General features: G+C 40.5%; 1 pseudogene; it reads right to left on the reverse strand.

The window, feature by feature from the left end:
• Nucleotides 1-21938, reverse strand: part of LOC104852265 — a 45437-nt pseudogene that overhangs the window by 16799 nt on the left and 6700 nt on the right.

A 21938-nucleotide genomic window follows, 5' to 3' on the forward strand; every position in this document is an offset into this window, starting at 1 on the left:
AGATGATTCTGCCTTTTCTCTCTTTTTTTTTTCAGTGCTAGGGATCAAACCTAAGGCCGTGTGCTCTAGGCTGAGCTACACCCTGCGCCTGACAATTCTGCATTTACACATTTTCCCAGGGACTCTCTGGGGCCTTGCATCTGCATTGTTACCCAGGCTTCAGACAGCCAGCGAGGAGAGGAAGGAAGAGACCAAGGTCCACAGGAAGCTTTCTTTGGAGCTGTTTGTGGCTCCCTCTTCCTTCTCAGCCTGAGTTTGAGACCAGGAGGGGAGCTTAGAAAATTGCTTTGCAAGGGGAGAGAGGTTCAGGCTGGTCTGACTATCGGATTCTCTTTGGTTTTTCTGTTGAGCCTTCTGTGGTGTTAGGCTTCATTTTAGGTTGGCCAAGACCCCCAGAGCCACAGGCTCTGCAGCACATGTTGATAGGTATAGACACAGAAAGAAGTTTCTCCACTTGCTTGGCTGAGTCCCACTCATTTATGTTTTGTTCTGTTATTTTTTTGAGACAGGGTCTCGCTATGTAGTCTAGGCCGGCCTTGAACTCACTATGGAGGTCAGTGCCACGATCCTCCTGCCTCAGCCTCCCAAGTGCTGGGATTACAGGTGTGTACCACCATGCCCAGCACCCCACTCATTTATGAACCAATGGCTGTGCTCAGGGTAATGGAAGGGGCTAAGGGGCTTAAGTAAGTTTCCCTAAATAATAAGAGGGAGACCGAGAGCTACATGGAAGCCTGGCTTCTGCTGGGCCTGGGGGAGTGGGGGAGGATGCCAGGTAGACAACATCCTTCCTTCACCCTCTCAGCTCTGAGCAATCCATGCGTGCACAGAAGAAACAGAGGGGAGAAAGCTGAGCGGGAAGCATGCTGGGCCAGACTCCCCGGGGAGCTGCTGCGGGGAGCACCCGGCCCCTGACCTCCCCTCAGCGTATTCTCTGGCCTTCCGTCAGATATGAAGACAGTTCTCCCCTGCCTGATAGTTCTTCCAGTGACTTCCTGTTTGTCCCATTTCACCAAGTGGGGCTTCGCTGCTTTTTACTCAGATGCCTGACTGACCCATGTTGGGGTTTGGGACGAATCCCACCCTACATCCCCACTGGCTTCCCAGAGATGCACAGCAAGAGTCCAAGTAGCCGGGACACCACTCTTCCCTAGGAAGGGACGGTTGGGGGTGCAATTTAGTGTGAGGGCCGCGTGATGCTGCAAATGGAACCCCGGCAGAGACGGACAGAGACAGATGCAGCCAAGCAGGCTCTCGGGCTCAGGGAGGACTCCTAGCTGAGGGGTGCAGAAGGACCAGGGCAGTAGAAGGACCAGGGGAGTTTATGGGGTACCCCTCCTCCAGGAAACTGGTGGTGAGCATCTCCTCTCAGCAGGATGTAGCATCTCCCAATCCCTTCTATCACCCATCTATCTAAACCACCTCGCACAAAATGTGTTTGTACCGAACACCCTGTTTGTTCCTCCTTTTCTCATCTATGTCCTGAATATTTCTCTGTATCAGTGTGTATGCTGCATTCCTCTGAACAGCTGTGTGGCATTCCATTACTTGATTTATCATCAACTTTGAGACAGGGTCTTGTAGTCCAGGCTGGCCTTGAACTTGCTGCATAGCATAGACTGGTCTTGAACTCACAGTGATCCTCCTGCCTCAGCCTCCTTAGTGCCGAGATTACAGCGTCTAATTTCTATTTTTATTAGTACATGTTTGCAGTGCATAATGATTACATTCATCATGTGGAACCAGTACAGTACATACTACTTTTTTTTTTTTTTTTTTTTTTTTTTTTTGGGTTTTTTTTTTTTTTTTTTTTTTTTTTTTTTTTTGTTCTGGGGATCGAACTTAGGACCTTGGGCTTGTGAGGAGGTGGTAGAACAACTGAGCTAAATCCCCAGCCTGAAAGTTTACTGTTTTAATTAATATGGTTTTTTGTTAGTTTGCTGTTTGAGACAGGGTCTCACTATGTAGTTTAGGCGATCTTGAACTCACCGACTGTCCTTGAACTCTTGGCCATCCTCCTGCCTCAGCTTCCTGAGTGTTGGGATTATAGATGTACACCACCATGCCTGGCTTTTTCTTCTTCCTTTCTTTCTTCTCTTTCCTTCCTTCCTTCTTTCCTTTCTATTTTCTTTCTTTCTTTCTTTCTGGGACATAGTCTCACTGTGTAGTCCAGGCTGACCTTAAATTCACAATCCTCCAGCCTCAGTTTCCCCAGTGCTGGGATTGCAGCTGTGCACCACCAGCTCTGGCCACTAATTTGCGTACTTCTTGACTAATAAAGTTAGATATTGTATATTCATCTATCATTCATTTTCCTTCTTTGGTTTACTTTTCTGGTATGTGTGTCTCCCTCCCTTTTCTGTCTCTGTCTCTTTCCTGCTTTCTGTATTGGGAATTGAAACTGGGGCCTTTGTCATAAGCTACATCCTAGTCCTCTATTTTTTATTTTGAGGTTAGGTTCCATACATTTGTAACTTTTCAAAGCTGAGCTTGAACTTGCAAGCTTTTCAGAGTACTGGGATTACAAGTGTGTACTACCATGCCTGGCAGTGTGTCTTTTCCTTGCGTAAAGAGTTCTTTTCAGGTTAAAGATGTCAACCTTTATGTTGCAATTATTTCTCCCATTTGTAGTTTATATTTTGGTTTTCACTTCTCTGATATACAAAATTTTTTTTATATAATCGTACACATCAGTTTTACCCTTCACGGTTTTTATTTTTGGTACTGTGTCTGTAGGATTTTAAATTTTTTGAATTTTTCTTTTTGGTTTGTTTTTTGAGACAGGGTCTCACTATGCAGGTGAGACTGACCTGGAACTCACTATGTAGCCCAGGCTGATCTTGAACTCACAACAATCCTCCTGCCTCAGCCTCCTGAGCACTAGGATTAGAAGTGTGTGCCACCAAACCCAGCTCCAATAATTTCTTTTCCAGGGCTTTCACAGACATTATTTGTTTTCTTTGGCTGTGCAAACCTGTGTGAGTGCTGAGTGTATGAGTGCTGTTCACACTGTCCTCCTCCTCAGTTCTGTATGCCCTGTCTGAAAGTTGATCATCCACTTAGGATGCAGCCAGGGTTGAAGTGCTTGTTCTCCAGTGGGGTGTTAATGAGAGCATCCTGTGCGGAGGCAGTTTATAAGCTCATTTGATAAGTGCCATAAAGGAATAGATACCGTGACCCCTGCTCTGGAGGAAATTCTGTAATCAGATTCCAGGCTAGAAATTTCCAGGGCCATCACAAAGCTGTGTCCTCCTCTTCCTGACAATTACGAGCATTAATCACGTGGAGATCAATGAGAACTGGGCAGGGGAAAGAGGATGATGGACACCTTGCCGAGGTCGATCATGTCCTAGAACTGTTGCTGCTAACTTCAGTGACCCTGTGGATTAGTGATCACATTGTTGCTGGGGGGTTGGAACTGGATGCTATGAACTGTCCTTAGGGCTTGGTGTGTTGTCTTTATTGTGTTAGCAGGTCCCGGGGCTGGTTGCTGTACAGAGTACCCTGTATTGCGATGCTTCTCCTCTCCGTATTAAATAAAGAGAAGACACTAGACATAGTCCTGCTGCACTTCAAGTCCTGGTTTCCATGAGGGGCCAGGAATGCATTCTTTTTGAGGGGTCTCCAAATAACCAGCTCACAGAATTACTACGCGTGATTTACTTTTATGTAAAGGTTCTCGGAAGCTTCCCTAGAGGAAGTCCATGTTTGTGTATTTATTTTTAAGGGAGTTGTGCTTTTCCTAGGTCTTGATATAATGCATCTTATATCTCATATGAAGGACCCTTCTGTGAAATGACCAATCAGAGGCCTGACTTAACGAAATCTTGGATTTTTCTCTTGATTGTCAAATAAAAAACACAGGTCCACTGGTAAGTGAGTTAGAGCCACAGAAATTGGGGAGTGCAAGGGGGACCTTGGGCAGCTCTGGGAGAGGGGATGGGATAAGCACCTGTATGAACCATAAGGATACATCGAGGTTTTGGGTTTGAGGGTCAGATGAGATGCACAGTCTGTGAAGATAGTGTGCATGTTGGTACACGTGCATGCATTTGTCTGCGTGCATGTGTTGTTTATATGTGCACGTGTGTATGTGTGTGTGTCTTCTTGATGAGTGTTAGGGTGTGAGTATCTACAGTTTCAGTGTATTAGTTTCCTATGGCTGCTGTAAGAAATGACCATAAACTTAGTGGCTTAGAATGATGCAAATTTATTCTCTTACAGTTCTGGTGATCAAAAATCCTAAAATCAAAATATTGTCAGGGCTGTGTTTCTCCTTGGGGTCCTAGGAAGGACTGTTTCCCAGCCTCCCAGCTTTTCCAGGCTGTTCGTGTGCCTTGGTTTGTAGCCTCTTCAATCTGAGAGCTGGCAGAGAACCCTCCATCCACACATCTGCCTCTGGTCCTCAACCTCTGCTGTTGTCTTCACATCTTCTCTGACTCCGGTAACCCTGTGTCCCTCTCAGAAGGACCCTTGGGCCTCCCCTGGGCTTGTGGGCTGACCCAGGATAACTTAACTCAACACCGAAAGCTTAATTGGAGCAACATCATTGCCTTACCGTGTAAACTTAGTCACAGGTTTGGGGGACCACCAGGCTGGCATCTTTTTGGCTGGCATTATTTTGTCTTCCCCAATCAATATGACAGGTCTGCTTAACCTCTCACTTTACTGCAAAGACCCTCAGGGAAAGATAAGGATGATGACAACGATGATGGTTTATATTACCCTGTATTAGTTGGTAATATACCTCCACTAAGTGATAGTTGAAGGAGCATGGAACTTCGAATGAAGACGCATGATTTTACTGCTTTGTAGCTATATGACCTTCAGACAATTTAGCCTTTTGAGACTCAGGATGAATGTGGCAATCCATAGGAAGAATGAACTGGATTATGAGTAAATTAAGCCTCTTGGAGTGTTTTTTGTGAGAATTTCCTTTGGAGAAGTGCTTTCCAACTCTCCAGAGTCTGGAGTGAAATTTAGAAAGTTGCTTGGAAATCTTTTGTTTCTGTTCTTCACTCTGCATTAGCTTTGAGAGAAGCAGACACCGAGATGGAATGAGATACTCGTGAGCTTTATTGGGGAGCATTTTTGTGGGGGAAAATGTGTGGGTGGACCCGCAGAGGCTGAGAGCCGTAAGACTGCCATCAGGTCAGGCCTCTGGGGAGGAGAGAGCTGCGGTGGCTGGGGCCAGACCTTGCTGGAGGAGGTGAATACTGGAGAGGGTGGGCGGCCATCGCACTTTACCCAGCTGTGCATCTGCTGGACAGAGAATGGGCGAGCACACAGCCAAGGGCACCTGGCAGAGCTGTTGCCTCCTTAGGTGGCAGTGAGAATGGAAAGGAAAGAACAACGGTGTGCACCTGCTCACCCCAAAGACAAGTTTCTTTCATTCATTTCTGCCCAATTGAACTACTGGAATATGTTCAGTCAGTTAGTGGTTGCAAGGCTGGGAATGAAAGGGAAAAGACCGGGAGGAGGCCTGTTTTGAAGAGTTCCAGTCTTGCAGTGCGCTCTCTGTTGCTGACCCTTTTGGATGCCAGTCTCCAGTTTTCTGGTTTCTTTAGCCTCCAAAGCAGACTCACAATCGGCGACCTTCCAGCCAGCCTCTAGGCTGTGGGCTTTGGCTTGGTGCTGCACTGTGTGTGTGTGTGTGTGTGTGTGGTGGGGGGGCTGTTGAGACAGGGTCTCACTATGCAGTCCAGGCTGGCCTCTAACTCCTATTCCCTTGCCTCTGCCTCCCAAGTGATGTGATTACAGGAATGCACCACCATACCTGTGTCTTAGTTACTTTTCTCTCCTTGCTGAGACAAAATACCCAACATGTAAAGTTAAAGGGAAAAAGGTTTATTTACCCCACAGTTTGTAGATGTTTCAGTCATAATTGGCTGGCTCCAAGGGAGAGGCATATGGCAGAGAGGCATCAGAGAGGAGAAAGAGTTTGTGGTGCCCACCGGGTAGCAAAAGCAATCAAGGGAACCTTACCAGTGTCTTTCTGCCCCTTTTATCCCATCCAGACTACTGGGTTAGGATGATGCCAAGCCAATCAGTAGGCTGGTTTAGTAACCACACATCCTTAATCCCAGCACCACACATTCTAGATCCAGCTTTGCACCTCTGAAAGAGCCACCTATGACTGCATGAGGCTTTGGGGGGACATCTAGACCCAAGCCGTAACACCCAGCTATATGGTTGTTTTAATGTTTCATATTTAATTATTCATTTTTCTGTTTAATCTCCTTTGTTATTTGTTCTCCTGACTCATTTACCTTAAATTATAGTTGTCATGTCTAATGTATGCACACACATTGAAAATCCTAGCAATGTTATATCATTTTTGCAGTCAATAATCATAAATACTTTAATGAAGTTAAGAGGAAAAACACTGTAATATTTACCCAGACATTTATCATTTCTCTTGCTTTTAATTTTTTTGAGATAGGTTTCACTACCACTGATTTTCTCTGTCTGTCAAGACCAGCCTGAAATGTGTAGTAGACTCTGTCTGCTCTAGCTGTGAGTTGGCACTGAGGCTTTCTCAGCTCTGAATTTTTTTTTTCTTTTTTGAAACAGAGTCTCACCATGCAGCCATACTGGTCTTAAACTCAATATGCAGCTCAGGCTGGCCTTGAACTTGCAGTGATTCTTCTGCCTCAGGCTCCTGAGTGCTGGGATTAAGGGCACGAACCATCTACTTGTTTCTTTTAGAGGAAATCTATTGACAAAAATTCCATTAGTTTTCTTTCCTTTTTTTAAAAACAAAATTCATATTTTATTTAGATTGAAATAAACTGTACAAAATTTTCTTCCACAAAAATAGCAATATTTTCTGTATTATTTCTAGATAAACCACAAAACATTCATTTTGTAGGGTTTCAGCTTTTGCTTATAAATCAAGACAAGGCAGTAGGTAAGAGTCATGGGAAAAGACAGAAGAAAACAGACAAGCCAATTGCCTGTATGGATGGCCTCTGATTCTGCCTTGACAGTGAAGCAGCAGTGTTCAACATTTACCTGCTAAGAAGCTTATGAAGACGTAGGTGCCACAAAGGAATGCAAACAGCAACAACCAGATGTAGAATAGCAACGGCAAGCTCTTCCACTCAAGCTTTAACTGTAACCGCTTCTTTTAAGTTCACTTAATAAAGACATAATCTACATTGAAATCTGGTGAGCTCATAAACTTCTCTTTAGGAATTCCCTTAACTGTCCATTAGATTTTTAAAATAACACACTTAAAACTCCTACTAATCACAGGACAGTGATGGCCTTCACCATACACTTTATAAGACGCATTCCTTTCTCCCTCACTACCTCAAAATTCATTGCTTCAAAAATTGACAACTCAACTGTATTGCTGGCTTTAAATGTACCAATAAACTTAATGGAAAAACAAAAACAAAAACAAACTGACAACTCAGTACTGGAAAGCGGATGCACAATGGCAGTGTGTCATCTAAAATGACTTAATTAAAACAATTCCGTAGTGCCACCAGCAGGGGTCATGCTAAAGTGAAGTGTGGCACTTACAAGGCTTTCTTCTGGAAGGACAGATAGGTCTCAGGTGCACGAGAGTTCAGCAGGGCCATTAGAATACGGAGATTATCAATGGCTAATATATTCAATGATGGGCCTATAGGATAACATATTCAGTGATTAGGTGGCCTACATACCCTGTATAGCTTTTCTTCAAATATCAGATATAAGAAAAAGCCCACTTGAAGTCTCTTAGGTATTTTCAACAGTTTCTGAATTATCTGTAGGAAGCTCTAGTTGTATGTAGTTTGATATAGGTGTCCACCATTAAGTCCAGATCATGTTTTATATCAAAATGTATGTTAAGCAGAGCCAAGTTAATTGAACTGTGGTCTGTCAAAGTGTTCCTCCAGTATGCTTTGGGACGCTTTCATCCATTTTCATAGTGCTCATTCTCAACTTTCATCACAGCAAGAATACACAGGACCTTCAGTAAGGCATGCACATGAGGAAAAAATGATGTCGGGCAGATGGAGGGCTTCACAAACGGTAGTGTCTTTCCCTCTGTGTTTCTATTTGATTCTCCAACAATGAAGTTCAGCCGAGAGTGTGTCAGGACTGGGTGAGTCACTTCTGCACATGGCTGCGTGATGTTCCTCTGACGTGCTGCATGTGAGCTGTCCCATGACTGAGGGTACCAGAGACAAGCATTTCAGAGCTCTGAGATACTGTTCTGAGAATATATCTTTAAGTTCCTGGATAATGTGCTCCACTGTTGGAGACTCAGGGTCTCTTTATAGTAACTCTCAGAGGTTAACTGAGATTCCAGGTTACCTTGCTGAGCCCTATGAAATTTCCCAGGGAGTTTCATTTGAATATCAACTTTGATTACCAAATATGTGGCTTCCTCAAACCAAAACTCATGATAAACTTCCTTGAGTGAGTGCAGTACAGCAGTTAAGCTACTGGAGGCAAAGAAGACATCAGAAGTGTTTGTCCCTGGAGATTTTCCCCCAAGGCCCTTGTAAAAGATGACATTTTAAAGAACAACAATGGTAACAATAAAATCAAAATCTGTTACTGCACTTCAGAGTACTGATGCTCTGCCACATATACAGTGATTCCACCTAATATTTGTATCGCTATTTATACCAGCAGGTCCCTAAAACTTCAAAGGCATCATGCCTGCCTGTCCACTGAGGATGACATATTTCCTTCAGTTCTTTACCCATTTCTTCACTGTTCGGGAAGTGCAAAGAAATTACAGTGTCAAGTTCTAAAAGTAGTTGTGGTGATCGAGGGAAAAAAAGAACAAACTTCCTCAATTGTTCCCAGCGCAACTGATACCCCTGCCACAGGCACTGATTTTGCCAACCACATGTTTAAGGCACAGGAAGAGCAGAGTGTGTAGATAGCTTGGGGATATTTCTCTAGAAGTCGAGAAGCAACAACTTTCACTTTAGAAGAAAATACACTGCACACAATGTAAGCCTGGCCACGACAATCCTCCATATTTAATCCCCACTTCTCAGTTACTGTAGTGTGAAATTTCACAGACATAATTTCGGCATCAGCTTCATAAGGCAGAAAGCCCAGAGATTCCTCTCTGAGGTTATGAGATTCATCAACAAACCTCACCAAGACAGGTCAGCGCTCTTCTGCTGCTGTGTCCCCCACATCATAAGTGATGGTGGAAAAGAAGTGTGAGTCCCTCACTTCCTTGAGGGTTTCTTCCCTAATATAGCTCTCACAGATCCCCAGCACCTGCTTTCTGCTGTGTTTTTGAAGGTGTTAACAGCTGCGGTCTCAAGGCGCTTTCTCAGAACCTCTTCGCCAGAATTTACCTGGCACTCCAACAAAGCCTGAAAGTTATCAGGCACAGAGAGACCTTCCGGGCTTTCGTCCTTCTCATGCCCATCCAGAGGTATGCTTTGTCTTCCCATAAGAATCAAAATTTCAAATAGAGACTTTAAGCGTTCTTTGCTTTCCTTCTCTTCAAGTGTTAAAGGTAAAATGTCTTTGTCCTGCTTGTCCGCCTGCCTGTCAGCACTGGGATTCTGAGCGTTGCTGCTGTTTGTTTCTCTATGTTTCTGTTCCTGTTCAGAAGTTTCATCAATTTTTTTATGTTTCAGTGTCCTGATTTCATCTTTACTCAATTCTTTTATTCGTTTTCTGTGTCTACTATGTGGCTTGTTCAAATGACTGGTAAGATAAAAAATTGTTGGTATTGAATCATCTTGAAGAACGTTCCTATAAGGACTGGTTCTTGCAGGTCATAGAGGTCTCGAAATGTTTGGTTCACAACCAATACTGTTTACTTAGTTGATCAGGTGTTTCATCTTCTAAGTCTGCTCTCCTACAATTCTCCACCACTTCTGGTGTTTGGCCCAATCTCATGGAAACCTGAAGAAAGCCAGGTTGGATTGCATGATCTTCCGCGTGCAGTTGGTGGCCACGCAGAAGTTCTGTATCTTCACCCACCGGCCTGACTGCCCAGTCCTCCCCTCCCTGCCTCCTCAATGCAGTGGGCTGGGGGGCGGGGGTTGGGTCCAGCAGGGGAGCCAGGCCGTCCAACTGGCTGTGCAGGGCCAGCACGGGGCTCCATTAGTTTTCTTAAATCCAAGATTGTCTTTTGTATTAGTCTATTTTTTGCTTCTATAATAAAATACCTTATAAACAAAATAGTTTATGCACAAGGTTTATTATTATTATTATTTTTTCCTCATTGAGTTTATTGGTACATTTTAGGTATACAGTACAATTACATTCATTATTGGGATCTTGTACCTTTACATGACAGGGTCTTGGTTCTCATTTTTTCCCCTTGTCCCTGCCCTCCCTTCACTCCCTCCTCACCTCCCCATTTACAAACATTTTATTTCCATTTTTTCATTTTCTCCTATTTTTTTCTTTCCCTTATTACCTTTCCCCTACCCTTCCCACTTTCCTTACACGTTTAGCCCTTTTCTTCCTGTTTCACATTGTCAATAATCTCATTAGGATCTTATGTACTATTATAATTTGTTCACACCAGAGAAACTATTCAGTGTTTACACATGTGTGACTTATTTATTTCACTTAGGAGTATATCCTCAATATGTATCCATTTTCTTATTAATTAATCTAATTTCTCATTATTTATGGCTGAGTAATATTCCATTTTATAGAAAAACCACATCTTCTTTATCCAGTTTCCAACTGGTAGGCGAATGGGCTGTTTCCAAGTTTTAGCTATTACAAACTGTGCCGCTATAAACATGAGTGCACGTAACTGTGCCACTATAAACATAGGTGCGCATATATCACTGTGATATGATTCTTTTAATTGTTTTGTAAAGATAGCCAGCGGAGGGATGGCTGGGTCAAATGGAACCTCGAGTCCCAGCTCTTTGAGGTATCTCCATATTGATTTCCACAGTGGTTGCATCTGTCTGCACTCCCACCAGCAATGCAGAAGGGTTCCTTTCTCCCCACAACTCTGCCAACATTTGTTATTGTGTGATTTCTGGATAGCAGCCATTCTTTGTGGGGTGAGGTGGAATCTCAGTGTTGTTTTCATCTGCATCTCTCGAATGACCAGTGATGTGGAACATTTTTTCTTATATTTACTTGCTGCTTTTACTTCTTTGTCTGATAAATGTCTGTTCATTTCAGATGACCATTTTTGAATTGGGTCTTTATATTTGGGGGGGCTGATTGTTTTGAGTTATTTATATATTCTAGATAATAGTCCTTTGTCTGAGGAGCAGCTGGTAAAAATTTTTCCCACACTGTAGGTTGTCTTGTAGTTCTGTTGATGGTTTCTTTTGCAGTGCAGAAGCTTTTTAATAAGATGAGATCCCAGTTGTTGATTCTTTCTGCTAGTTCTTGTGCTACTGAGGATTTGTTCATAAAGTCTCTTCCTATGTCAATGTCTTCAAGAGTTCTGCCTAATTTATCTTCCAGCAAGTTGTGTTTCTGTTTTAATATTTTGATCTTTAATCCACTTGGATTTTAATTTAGTGCATGGTGAGAGATAAGGGTCTAGTTTTAATCTTTGGCAGGTTGAGATCCAATTTTTCCAACACCATTCATTAAAGAGGCTATCTTTCCTCCAGTGGGGATGGTCAGCTCCTTTGTCAAAGATGACATAGCTGAGTGCATATGGAGTTGTTTTTGTGTCTTCCAATGTGTTCCACTGATCCTCAGGTCTGTTTTTTTTGCCAGTACCATGCCATTTTTATCACAGTGGCTTAGTAGTATAGTTTCAAATTGGGAATTGTTATACCCACTGCCATGTCTCTGTTGCCTAGGATAGCTTTTGCTATTCTAGATCTCTTCTGGTTCCAAATGAATTTTTGGATTCTTTTTCTAGTTCTGTGAAATATAGTGTTGGAATTTCTTTTTATTGAATTTATTGGTACAATCTAGGTATACAGTACAGTTACATTCTTTATTGGGATCCTGTACCTTTACATGATAGGTCTTGATTCTCATTTTTTCCTCTTGTCCCAGCCCTCCCTTTACCCCTCCTCCCCTCCCCATTTACAAACACTTTATTTCCATTTTTTCAGTTTCTCATATTTTTTCCTCTCCCTTATTACCTTTCCCACACCCTTCCCACTTTCCTACACCTTTAGCCCTTTACTTACTATTTCACATTATTAATTATCTCATTAGGATTTTGTGTACTATTATAGTTTTTCACACCAGAGAAACTATTCGGTATTTCAGTTAAAGAAATCTCTGTATGAACATTAAAAATAGGGAATCCTAAAATAAAACTAAAAATGAAAGTAAAAGAGAAAAGGCAATGATGTAAAATTAAAATAATCCTTAATTCTGAAGATGAAAATGCTCCCTGAACTTATTTAAATTGCTCCTTGCTCTTGTAGTCTTACATTATTCTTTTTTTTTCATTATTTAGAGAATATTAGTTTCTGTAATCAAACCCTTGTAGATATGACCTTACATATTTAATACAGTGTGTTATCCCTGTACAAATGGAAAAAAACTTAACATTTCTAGACCAATATGGCTGTTAATTTCTGTACAATGCCAACTCAACACAGTAAATTGGGATAACTTTTTCCAAGGTTGACAGCACAGTTAAAGTTTCCAAAAGTTCAAATTATATGTATATGTAATATATATATGTCAGTTTCTCTCTCTCTCTCTCTATATATATATATAAATGTATGTGTGTATGTATGTATATATATATATATGTATGTATGTATATATATTTATATTTATATAAAAAGACCAATAATAGCATACTTGTTATGCATCAATAGCAGCTACAGCTTTTCCAGGTTCTGCAATCATCTGAACAAAATTATAGACATTCAGCACACTCCATTAAAAAAACAAAACAAAAAAAACAAAGAAAAGAATAATACCCAGAAAACAGCAAAGTTCTGTTGCTGTTGTGGTACCTGGTACCATTTTTTTATTAGCATTTTAATCATCATCTGGAAAGAGAACATTCTAGAGCAATATCATTAAAAATACCTCTGATAAAGCACAGTCACTACTATGTATCATAAAGGAGGTACAAGATATTTTACATTCACAGAGGTATGATACAGTACCATCCTACATCTATAATACTAGAATCAGTTTTGGTTTGAAATTTACTTTGTCTGCGAATAAGATTGCTTCCCCTGTTTTTTTCTGGGCTCCTGTCACATGGAGAATTGTTTTCCATCCTTTCACTTTCAGTCTATGGGCTTTTTGCACTAGGTGTGTTTCTTGTATACAACATATTGTTGGATTTTGCTTCTTATTCCATTTTGCCAGTCTATTTCTCTTGATTGGTGAGTTGAGGCCATTGACATTGTGGTTATAACTGATATGTACTGATTTATTATTGTCATGTTATTGGCCTTTTGTTGATTCTTTTTACTTTTTCACCTTCTTTTAGTTTCTTGCCTTGCCTATTTGATTTGCTCTGTTGGGCCTCATGGTGTTGAAGCCTTCATTGTCTTTTTCTAGGACCTTGTTTAGAATTCCTTGTAGTGCTGGTTTGGTATTCATGTAGTTTCTCAGGTGTTCTTTGTCATGGAAGTATCTTATTTCCCCATCCATTTTGAAAGAGAGTTTTGCAGGATACATCAGTCTAGGTTGGAGGTTGTTCTCTTTTAGTACTTGAAATATCTCACTCCAGGCTCTCCTTGCCCTAAGGGTTTGTGTTGAAAAGTCTGCTGTGATTCTGATGGGCTTTCCTTTGTATGTGATTTTTTTCTTTTCTCTTACTGCTTGTAGTGTTTTGTTCTTCTGTTGGGTTTCTGGGGTCTTGATTATTATATGTTTAGGTATAGAATTTTTTTTGACTGTGGCTAGTTGGGGTCCTATATGCCTTACTTATCTGAACATCAAATTCTTCTGTGGGACATTTTCTGTCATTAATTCTGTGAACAGCTTTTTTAAGTCATTTGTATTTTCTCCTGCTACTTCATGGATTCCTATCGGTCTTATGTTATTCTTCTTTGCATCATCTAGGAGTTGTTGGAACAATTTCTCATGATCTCTTACTGTTTTTAAGATACCTCTCTTTTCAGGGTCACTGACTGCAATCTTATCTTCTATATTTGAGAGTCTATCTTCGCATTCTTTTATTCTATTGCGTACACTTTCAATGGAGTGTTTAATCTCCTGGATATCTGTTTGAATCTGTTTTATGGATCCCATTTCTTTCCTATGTTGGGCATTTATTGTTTCCATTTCTTTTTATGCTGGGCCTTCATGGCTTCTATCATGGTCCTGAGCTCATCTATTTTTTTTGTCAGTTTCTGTTCTAGAGTCTCGAATCACAACTTTCATTTTGCTCACCATCTCTATGGTTATCTGGGAAATTATTTCTGTTTTGAATTTTTCTAGAGCCTGATTGATCTGTTTTGTTACTTCCTGTGCATTGAGTTCAGGGTGTCCTGGTGGTTCACTATCGGCCTTTTCATCCTCATTTGCCCTACTGTTTGCCATTGGTGAACTGGAAGTCTGTCTTTGTGTCTTGCTTAAGTGTTTTCTCATTTTTATTTTTGTTGTCGGGCTGTCCTTGGTTTAATCTCTGGATTATCACCCAAATCTTCCTGATATAGTTGCACCCTAGCTTCTGTGTCTCTAACGACCCACAGACATTCTCATCTTCATAACATCAGAGAAAACAGCTCATCAAATCAACCACAATCCTTTATCCCGACTGATGAAATCAGCAACACAATATGATCAAGCACAGCTTGGAAACTGACCACTGTGGTAGTTACTAGTCTATCATCCTTAAACCATTTAAATTAAATTGAAATCAAGAAGCAGTCCAGAACATGTCTGCAGTGAACAAACTTTTCAACATAGTATATTTACCATTTAGGATAGGGGCTCAGACAGAGCTAGGATGCAAGACCCCTGATCTCAGTTAGCTGATGGCTGAAACCCAGGATGCAGACTGACCTTGGGCTGCAAGGCCCAGATTGAGTTCCGCAACCTTCTGAACGATTGAACTCCACACCATTCTACTATAGGTTTCCCACGCCCTTTCTTTAAAGATATTCAAAGTTGGGAACTCAGAAAAATACACTTTATGACCACCTCTGCGTCTGCAGAGTGGGTCCAAAGACTGGCACAATCAGGCGGTCTGAGGGTGCATGGGGGGGGTTAGGGGAGTTGTAGGGGTTCAGGGGCACCCGCGCGGCTACCTTCCTGGTGCTGGAGTGATGGTGGCTTCTGGTGGGAGAGGGTGTGGCTATCCTTCCCACGGTGGATTGGGGCCCAGGCCTCATGTTGGGATTTCAATTGGGATTACATTGAATCTGTATAGCAGTTTTGGTAGTATGGCTATTTTCACTATGTTGATTCTTTCTACCCAGGAGCAGGGGATATCTTTCCAATTTCTTATATCCTCTTCAGTCTCTTTTTTCAGAGTGCTGTAGTTTTCAGTGTAGAGGTCTTTTGCTTCTTTTTTTAGATTGATTGCTAGATACTTCATTTTTTGGGATGCTATTGTGAAGGGAATTGTTTCCGTAATTTTTTTTCTCAGTGAGTCTGTTATTTGTGTATAAGGCTATTGATTTTTGGGTGTTGATCTTGTATCCAGCTACTCTGCTAAAAGTGTCAATTAAGCCTAGAAGTCTTTTGGAGTTTTTTGGATCTTCAATGTAGAGTATCATATTGTCAGCAAATAATGTTAGTTTAACTTCTTCCTTTCCTATCTTTATTGCTTTTATTTCTTTCTCTCTTCTAATTGCTATGGCTGATGTTTCCAGAACTATATTGAAGAGGAGTGATGATAGTGGGAATCCCTTGTCTTGTTCCTGATTTTAACATGAAGGTTTTCAGTTTTTGGCCATTTAATGTAATGTTGGCTGTTGGTTTTTCATAGATAGCCTTTATTAAGTTGAGATATAGACCATCTATTACAATTTTTTGCAGGGTTTTTAATAATGAATGGGTGTTGAATTTTGTCAAATGCTTTTTCTGCATCTATTGAGAGGATCATATGGTTTTTGTCCTTGACTTTGTTAATATAGTGTATTACATTTATTGACTTATGTATGTTGAACCATCCTTGCATCCCTGGAATAAATCTGACTTGGTCAGGATGTATGATCTTCTTAATGATCCTCTGTATTCTGTTTGCTAGTACCTTATTAAGGATTTTTGCATCTATATTCATTAAGGAGATTGGCCTGTAGTTCTCTTTTTTAGTTGTGTCTTTCCCTGGTTTGGGAATAAAAGTGATACTTGCTTCCAGGAGTGAGTTTGGAAGTATTGCTTCCCTTTCAATTTTATTAAAAAGTTTGAAGAGTAATGGCAGTAGTTCTTCTCTAAATGTCTTGTAAAATTCAGCAGTGAATCTATCATGATCTGGGCTTTTCTATGTTGGTAAATTTTTAATTACATTTTCAACTTCACTGATTGTAATTGGGGTGTTTAAAATGTTTTTATCTTCTTTGTTCAACTTCGGTAATTCATAAGTATATAGAAATCTGTTCATTTCTTCTGTGTTTTCCATTTTATTAGAGTACAGGTTCTCAAAGTAGGTACTAATGATCCTCTGGATTTCTGTTGGATTTCTTGTGACTTCATCTTTTTCATTCCTGATTGCATGGATCTGAGCCTATTCTTTCCTTTTTTTGATAAGGTCAGCTAAGGGTTTATTGATTTTATTTATTCTTTCAAAAAACCAACTCTTTGACTCATTTATTTTTTGTATCATTTTCTTATTTTCCATTGCATTGATTTCTACTCTAACCTTTATAATTTCCTCTTTTGTTTGAGCTTTGGGTTTTTCTTGCTCTTGTTTTTCTAGGAGTCTAAGGTTCATCATTAGGTTGTTTACTTGAGCTCACTCTGTTTTCCTAGTGTGGGCATTCAGTGCTATGAATTTTCCTTGTAGAACTGCTTTCATTGTGTCCCATGGATTCCTGTATGTTGTATTGGCATTTTCATTTATTTGTAAAAACTGTCTGATTTCTTCTTTAATTTCCTCTGTGGTCCATTGATTGTTCAGGAGAGTGTTATTCAATTTCCATGTGTTTGTGAAGTTCCTACGGTTTCTTATGCTATTGATCTCCAGCTTGATTGCACTATGATCTGATAATATACAGGGAATAACTTTGATTCTTTTGCATTTATTCAAACCTGTTCTGTGAGCTAGTATGTGGTATATCTTGGAGAATGACCCATGTGCAGTTTGAAAGAATGTATATTCTGATTTTGTGGGGTGGAACACTATAGATGTCTATTAAGTTCATGCATTCAAAAGCTTGGTTCAGTTCTGGTATTTTGTTGTTGATTTTTTGCCTAGATGATCTGTGTATTTGTGAAAGTGGGGCATTTAGGTTCCCCACTACAATTGTATTAGTGCTTATTTGGTTTTTCATGTTTGCACAAGGTTTATTTAGCACATGGTTATAGAAGTCGGAAGGACTAAGACTTCCCTGGCACCTGGCAAGAAACTTCACGCTACATCATTCCTGGTGGGGATGGGTGTTGGAGGGCAGAGGAGGAGAAGGGGAAGAGAGAGAGAGAAAAGATATTGGGCTGAATTAAAATTGCTTTGTCAGGAGTGTCCTGGAATCCCAAACGCATTCCCATATTAATGGTTTTAATCCATTCACAAGGGATCTGCCCTCAGGATCACCTCTCAGACTTCTTTTTTTGGAATGTTGTACCAGTGGCAATCCCATTTCAACATGAGTTTTGGGGGAGACATTCAAACTGTAGCATCTTTATTCCTTTCCTTCCTGAAGCATGTTTTTGCTGAAAATGGAATTATGTGTTGAGGATTCTTTTGGCATTTTAAAGATGTTGTTCCACTGCTTTTCGGTCTCCACTGTTTCAGGGTCGTATCTGTAGTTTTATTAACTAAATGTAATCTGTTGTTCTCTGGATGCTTTCAAGACATTGTCTTTATTTTTTAAATCTGTTAAATCAGGCTATTGGATTTACAAATTGATTTGTTTATTGGGTCAGTCAATGTTAAAGGACTTTTTGATGTTGTTAAAGTTCCTGAGACTTTTTTTTTTCCAGTCTTGTTTTCTTTCTACTCTTCATACTAGGTAATTTCTATTGATCTATCTGAAAGCCTTTTTACTTTTTCCTAGGTCATCCCCATTCTTGTACTGAGGTCAGTTAATAAATTTTTCACTACATATATTGTGTTTTTTGGGTCTAAAGTTTCTATTCAGTTTTTCTTCTTTTTTTTGGTACCGGGAATCCAACTCAGGTCCTTGTGCTTGTGAGGCAGGTGGTGGAACCACTGAGCTAAATCCGCAGGTATTCAGTTCTTCTTAATGTGAGTCTATGTTTCTTTTTTTTTTCAGAGAAAGTCTTTTTATTCATTTCAATAGTGTAGTTTTTATTTATTTATTTTTTGATACTGGGAATTGAACTCAGGACCTTGTGCTTGTGAGGTAGGCAGCAGCACCACTGAGCCAAATCCCTGGCCCAATTGTTGTGTATTTTTACAGCATGGTTACGTAGCTTTGTTATGGTACCTGTTTAAAAGCCATTATCTTAGAATTCCAGAACCAGAATTCATCATGGGACTGGCATCTGTTGATGATCTTTTCCCTTAAGAATTGGCCAGATTATCCTGTTTTTATCATGTCAAGCAATTCTGGATCGTATCCTGGATATTTTGAATATTATGTTGCATGACTCTGAGTCCTTCTGAAATCCTATGAAGAATGTTGATTACTTTTTTTCCTCTTTTTCAGCAGGCAGCCAACCCCATTAGGTTCAGACTGGGAGTTCTGGCCCACATTCTATGTGCAGTGAATCCAAGAGTGGTTCAGTTTTCAACACTTTTCAATGCTGTTGGGTCTTCCCTGAACATGTGCCATTTAGGGATTAGTCTAGGGCTTGGCTGGGTCTCAAAGCCTTTGACATGCTTCTTTGGGTCTGTGTCCCACATGTGCAGCTTAGCCTTGCTGTGGTTCACGCATGGAATTAGGGGACTCTTTCTCCAAACTCTTCAGCTCTCAGTTCGTCCTTTGGCTAGCATAGGCTTTTCACCCCCTTCGTTCTTATTCTCTCAGATGACTTTGCACCACTCGAGTTGTTCTCAAGTTCAAAGTATTGGGGTAAAATATAACAAAGATTTCTGCCACACTCTTTGCACCACAGGGACCCTTTCCTGTGGCGGAAGATGGGATTTCAGATGTCTATGTATTTGTGGCAGTGCATCTCAAAAAGTGGGACTGGCCTGATTTCAGGACTGGGAGAGAAAAATAAAATACATTTTAAAGAGTTTATTCTTCCACACTTTCAGGACTATGAGAGGCTTTTTTTCTTGACCAGAAAATGAAGATTTCTCTTGGAAGTTTGCTATTCATGCCTGTGTCCCAGCTTCACAACTTGAGCCCCTTGGGGTAAAAGCTGGAAGATAAAGAAGGGAAAAACTCATTGATGTACCGACTATTCTTCATGTTTTTCCTTTCCTTTCTGAGCTGCTGCTATCGTTTACATTTTGGAGTCCTCAGGTGGTTGCTTTTTGTGTTCTAGGAGAATTTGAAATACTCATCAGTGGGAGAGTAGTGCTGTTGTGCAGTTCTTCCCATCTCTGTTTGCCCTCAAAGTTATCTTACTTTTTCGACCCAGTGACTCAGTGACTCATTGGGTGCATTTTCTTCTCTTTACTGCACTGGGAATGGGCTTCTCCTTCCAAGATGATGGCTATTTTAATTCACCTTAGCTGCTCTGGCTCCTGCAGTGTTTGTTGTTGGCCTCCTCTTCCTCTCTCTGCAGCAGCTTCCCTTATTGAGAAAGCTTTGACTCCTCATGGGCCTGCAGGGAATATCGTGCTGCATTTAATTTTCTGTGGTGTTTCTTCCACAGACTCTGTGATGCAAATCTGGACATGGATCCCCACATTTTCTTCCCTTTGGGTTGTCTGAGGTGGTCTGTGAGTACACACAGATTGTGTGTGTGTGTGTGTACATGCAATGCATGTGTGATTTTAATGCTCAGTTCTCTAAAAATAAATCCCCCAATCATTTAAGTCTAAAAGGACTCAAAGGCCTTTCTGTAAGTACGGTAGCAGATATCATTTTCCAGAAGCCTTCTGGTCCCCCAGGAGGGTGTATAGGAATGGCCTAACCACAACACTCTGAAATGTGGTTGTAGAGATTGAATCATGTAGTTTCATCTTTTATTTTAGCATTGTCATTGCTTGTAAAAGATCCTTTTTGAGCTGGCTATTTGTGAATGTGATCCTAATCTTCCTAGAGCATGTGAATTTTTAGTACACTGACGTCTCCGAATCCAGGTGGGTATGTAGGATATGCTCTATCCCACTGTGAAAGTGATGACCTGCATCAAGAAGCGAGTGGATCTTAATTAGCCTTCTCCTTTGACCAGGAGTCCTGATGGATTGGGATGGAGAGAGAAGTATGAAGACAGTCACAAACTCAGAGAGGAACCCATTTCAACTCCTTTTTGGACTGGCCTTTGCTGGCAGTTGGCATTGACTGTTCTCTAAGGAGGGAAGGTTTCTGTTAGGGAAGGTGGAAACTGGTAGAACACAATTTTCCTTTTTGTAGATCCCAAGCTATTGCTCAGGGATGGGGGCATTTGTATGTTGGTCACAGGCTTGGGCAGATGGCAACTTTCAGAGGCTCCTGTGTCCCAGCTGTTTGTACCTCCACCCCATGAAAGCCAGAATATATGTGAGTGAATATAAAAAAATTCCACAATCTCTCTTTAGGATGCTAGTTAGTAACCAAGTAGATTGTTGTTTAAAAAAAGTTCAGTGCCCAGGGATATTTATGTGTCTGTCACACTTTGCCCAGTGTGCATATATTAATCTTGTAGTTGAAAGAGTGAATTGGTATTAACCCAATATGATGCGGTTCTTGGAGTTCTGTGTGCCTATTTTCCATGTGGAGTGGAATAAAGAAGATGAGGCTGTGTGCTTGATTCCCCCTTTTTTGTCTGCACCTTAGGAAAGATGAACCCCTTGTGTTTTGAGGTGATGTCATTTTCCTTCTGGGAGAAGAGTATGAGATTAGTATTTGTCCCCCCACACTAAGTCTGGCTTTTGATTTAATTATCCTGTAGAAGTAATCTTTTAGTAGGATGTTCCATCATAGCTTTAATGCCATTTCTGATTTTTACCTCCGTGGACAGGGCCTGAATCTCCTCCAAGTGTTCAATTAGGATAACTTATGAGAACAAAATGGGGGAAATGTCACTGGATATCATGCAAAAGCTATTTATGCTATCAAATAATGATGTCTCTTTTCTAGAAACACATAATTATATTTGGAATTGATGATAACATTCTCCAGTATTTCAAGATCTAGACAACAAACAGATAAAATATCAGAGAGAAAGGAAAATGCTTTTGATGTGTCAGAATTCATTTATTTTCCAACTCATGCTTTGTCTTATGGAATGTGAATGAGCACTTATCAAACTTAAGAAGGTTATTATTCAAATATTCCATTCTGAACATTTGTCCAAATTCAGTTTAATGCACCCTATTGACATGAAGAATGTGGAGAAAGGATACCAGACAGACTGCAGGAGAAGATTAGAAACCTAAATTAGGCTTTATCCCTAAATGTTTAAAAATATTTATTTAAGTTGTAGAAATAATTCATGAATAGTTACTTAATGTCAAAAAACAAACAATGCCTTCTGAAATACTTAATAGCATGAGGTACAAATTGCTCTTCTGTGAGAAATTTGAGAATCTATCTTTTCATGACTAGTATCTTTTAATTTAGCCATTTTTACAATAAAATAATTTTGCAGCTGCCCATTACAATATATAATTTATTATTTAGGATTCTCTTTAAGATATTCTGCATTTTGGCTTGCTCTCTTTAGTAAGAGGGAGATTTATTATGCAATCTTCTACAGTGTAGCATTTAATTTTTGCCCATTAACTTATCTGTTTTTATGCTCTGCTTTGTTGAATCAGTCATTGTAGCATTTTACGGTTATTTCTCATACTTCTTTTCACCCCAGCCAAACTG

Source organism: Fukomys damarensis, unplaced genomic scaffold (genome assembly GCF_012274545.1).
Source record: "Fukomys damarensis isolate Sample0158 unplaced genomic scaffold, DMR_v1.0_HiC HiC_scaffold_2, whole genome shotgun sequence".
Taxonomy (NCBI): domain Eukaryota; kingdom Metazoa; phylum Chordata; class Mammalia; order Rodentia; family Bathyergidae; genus Fukomys; species Fukomys damarensis.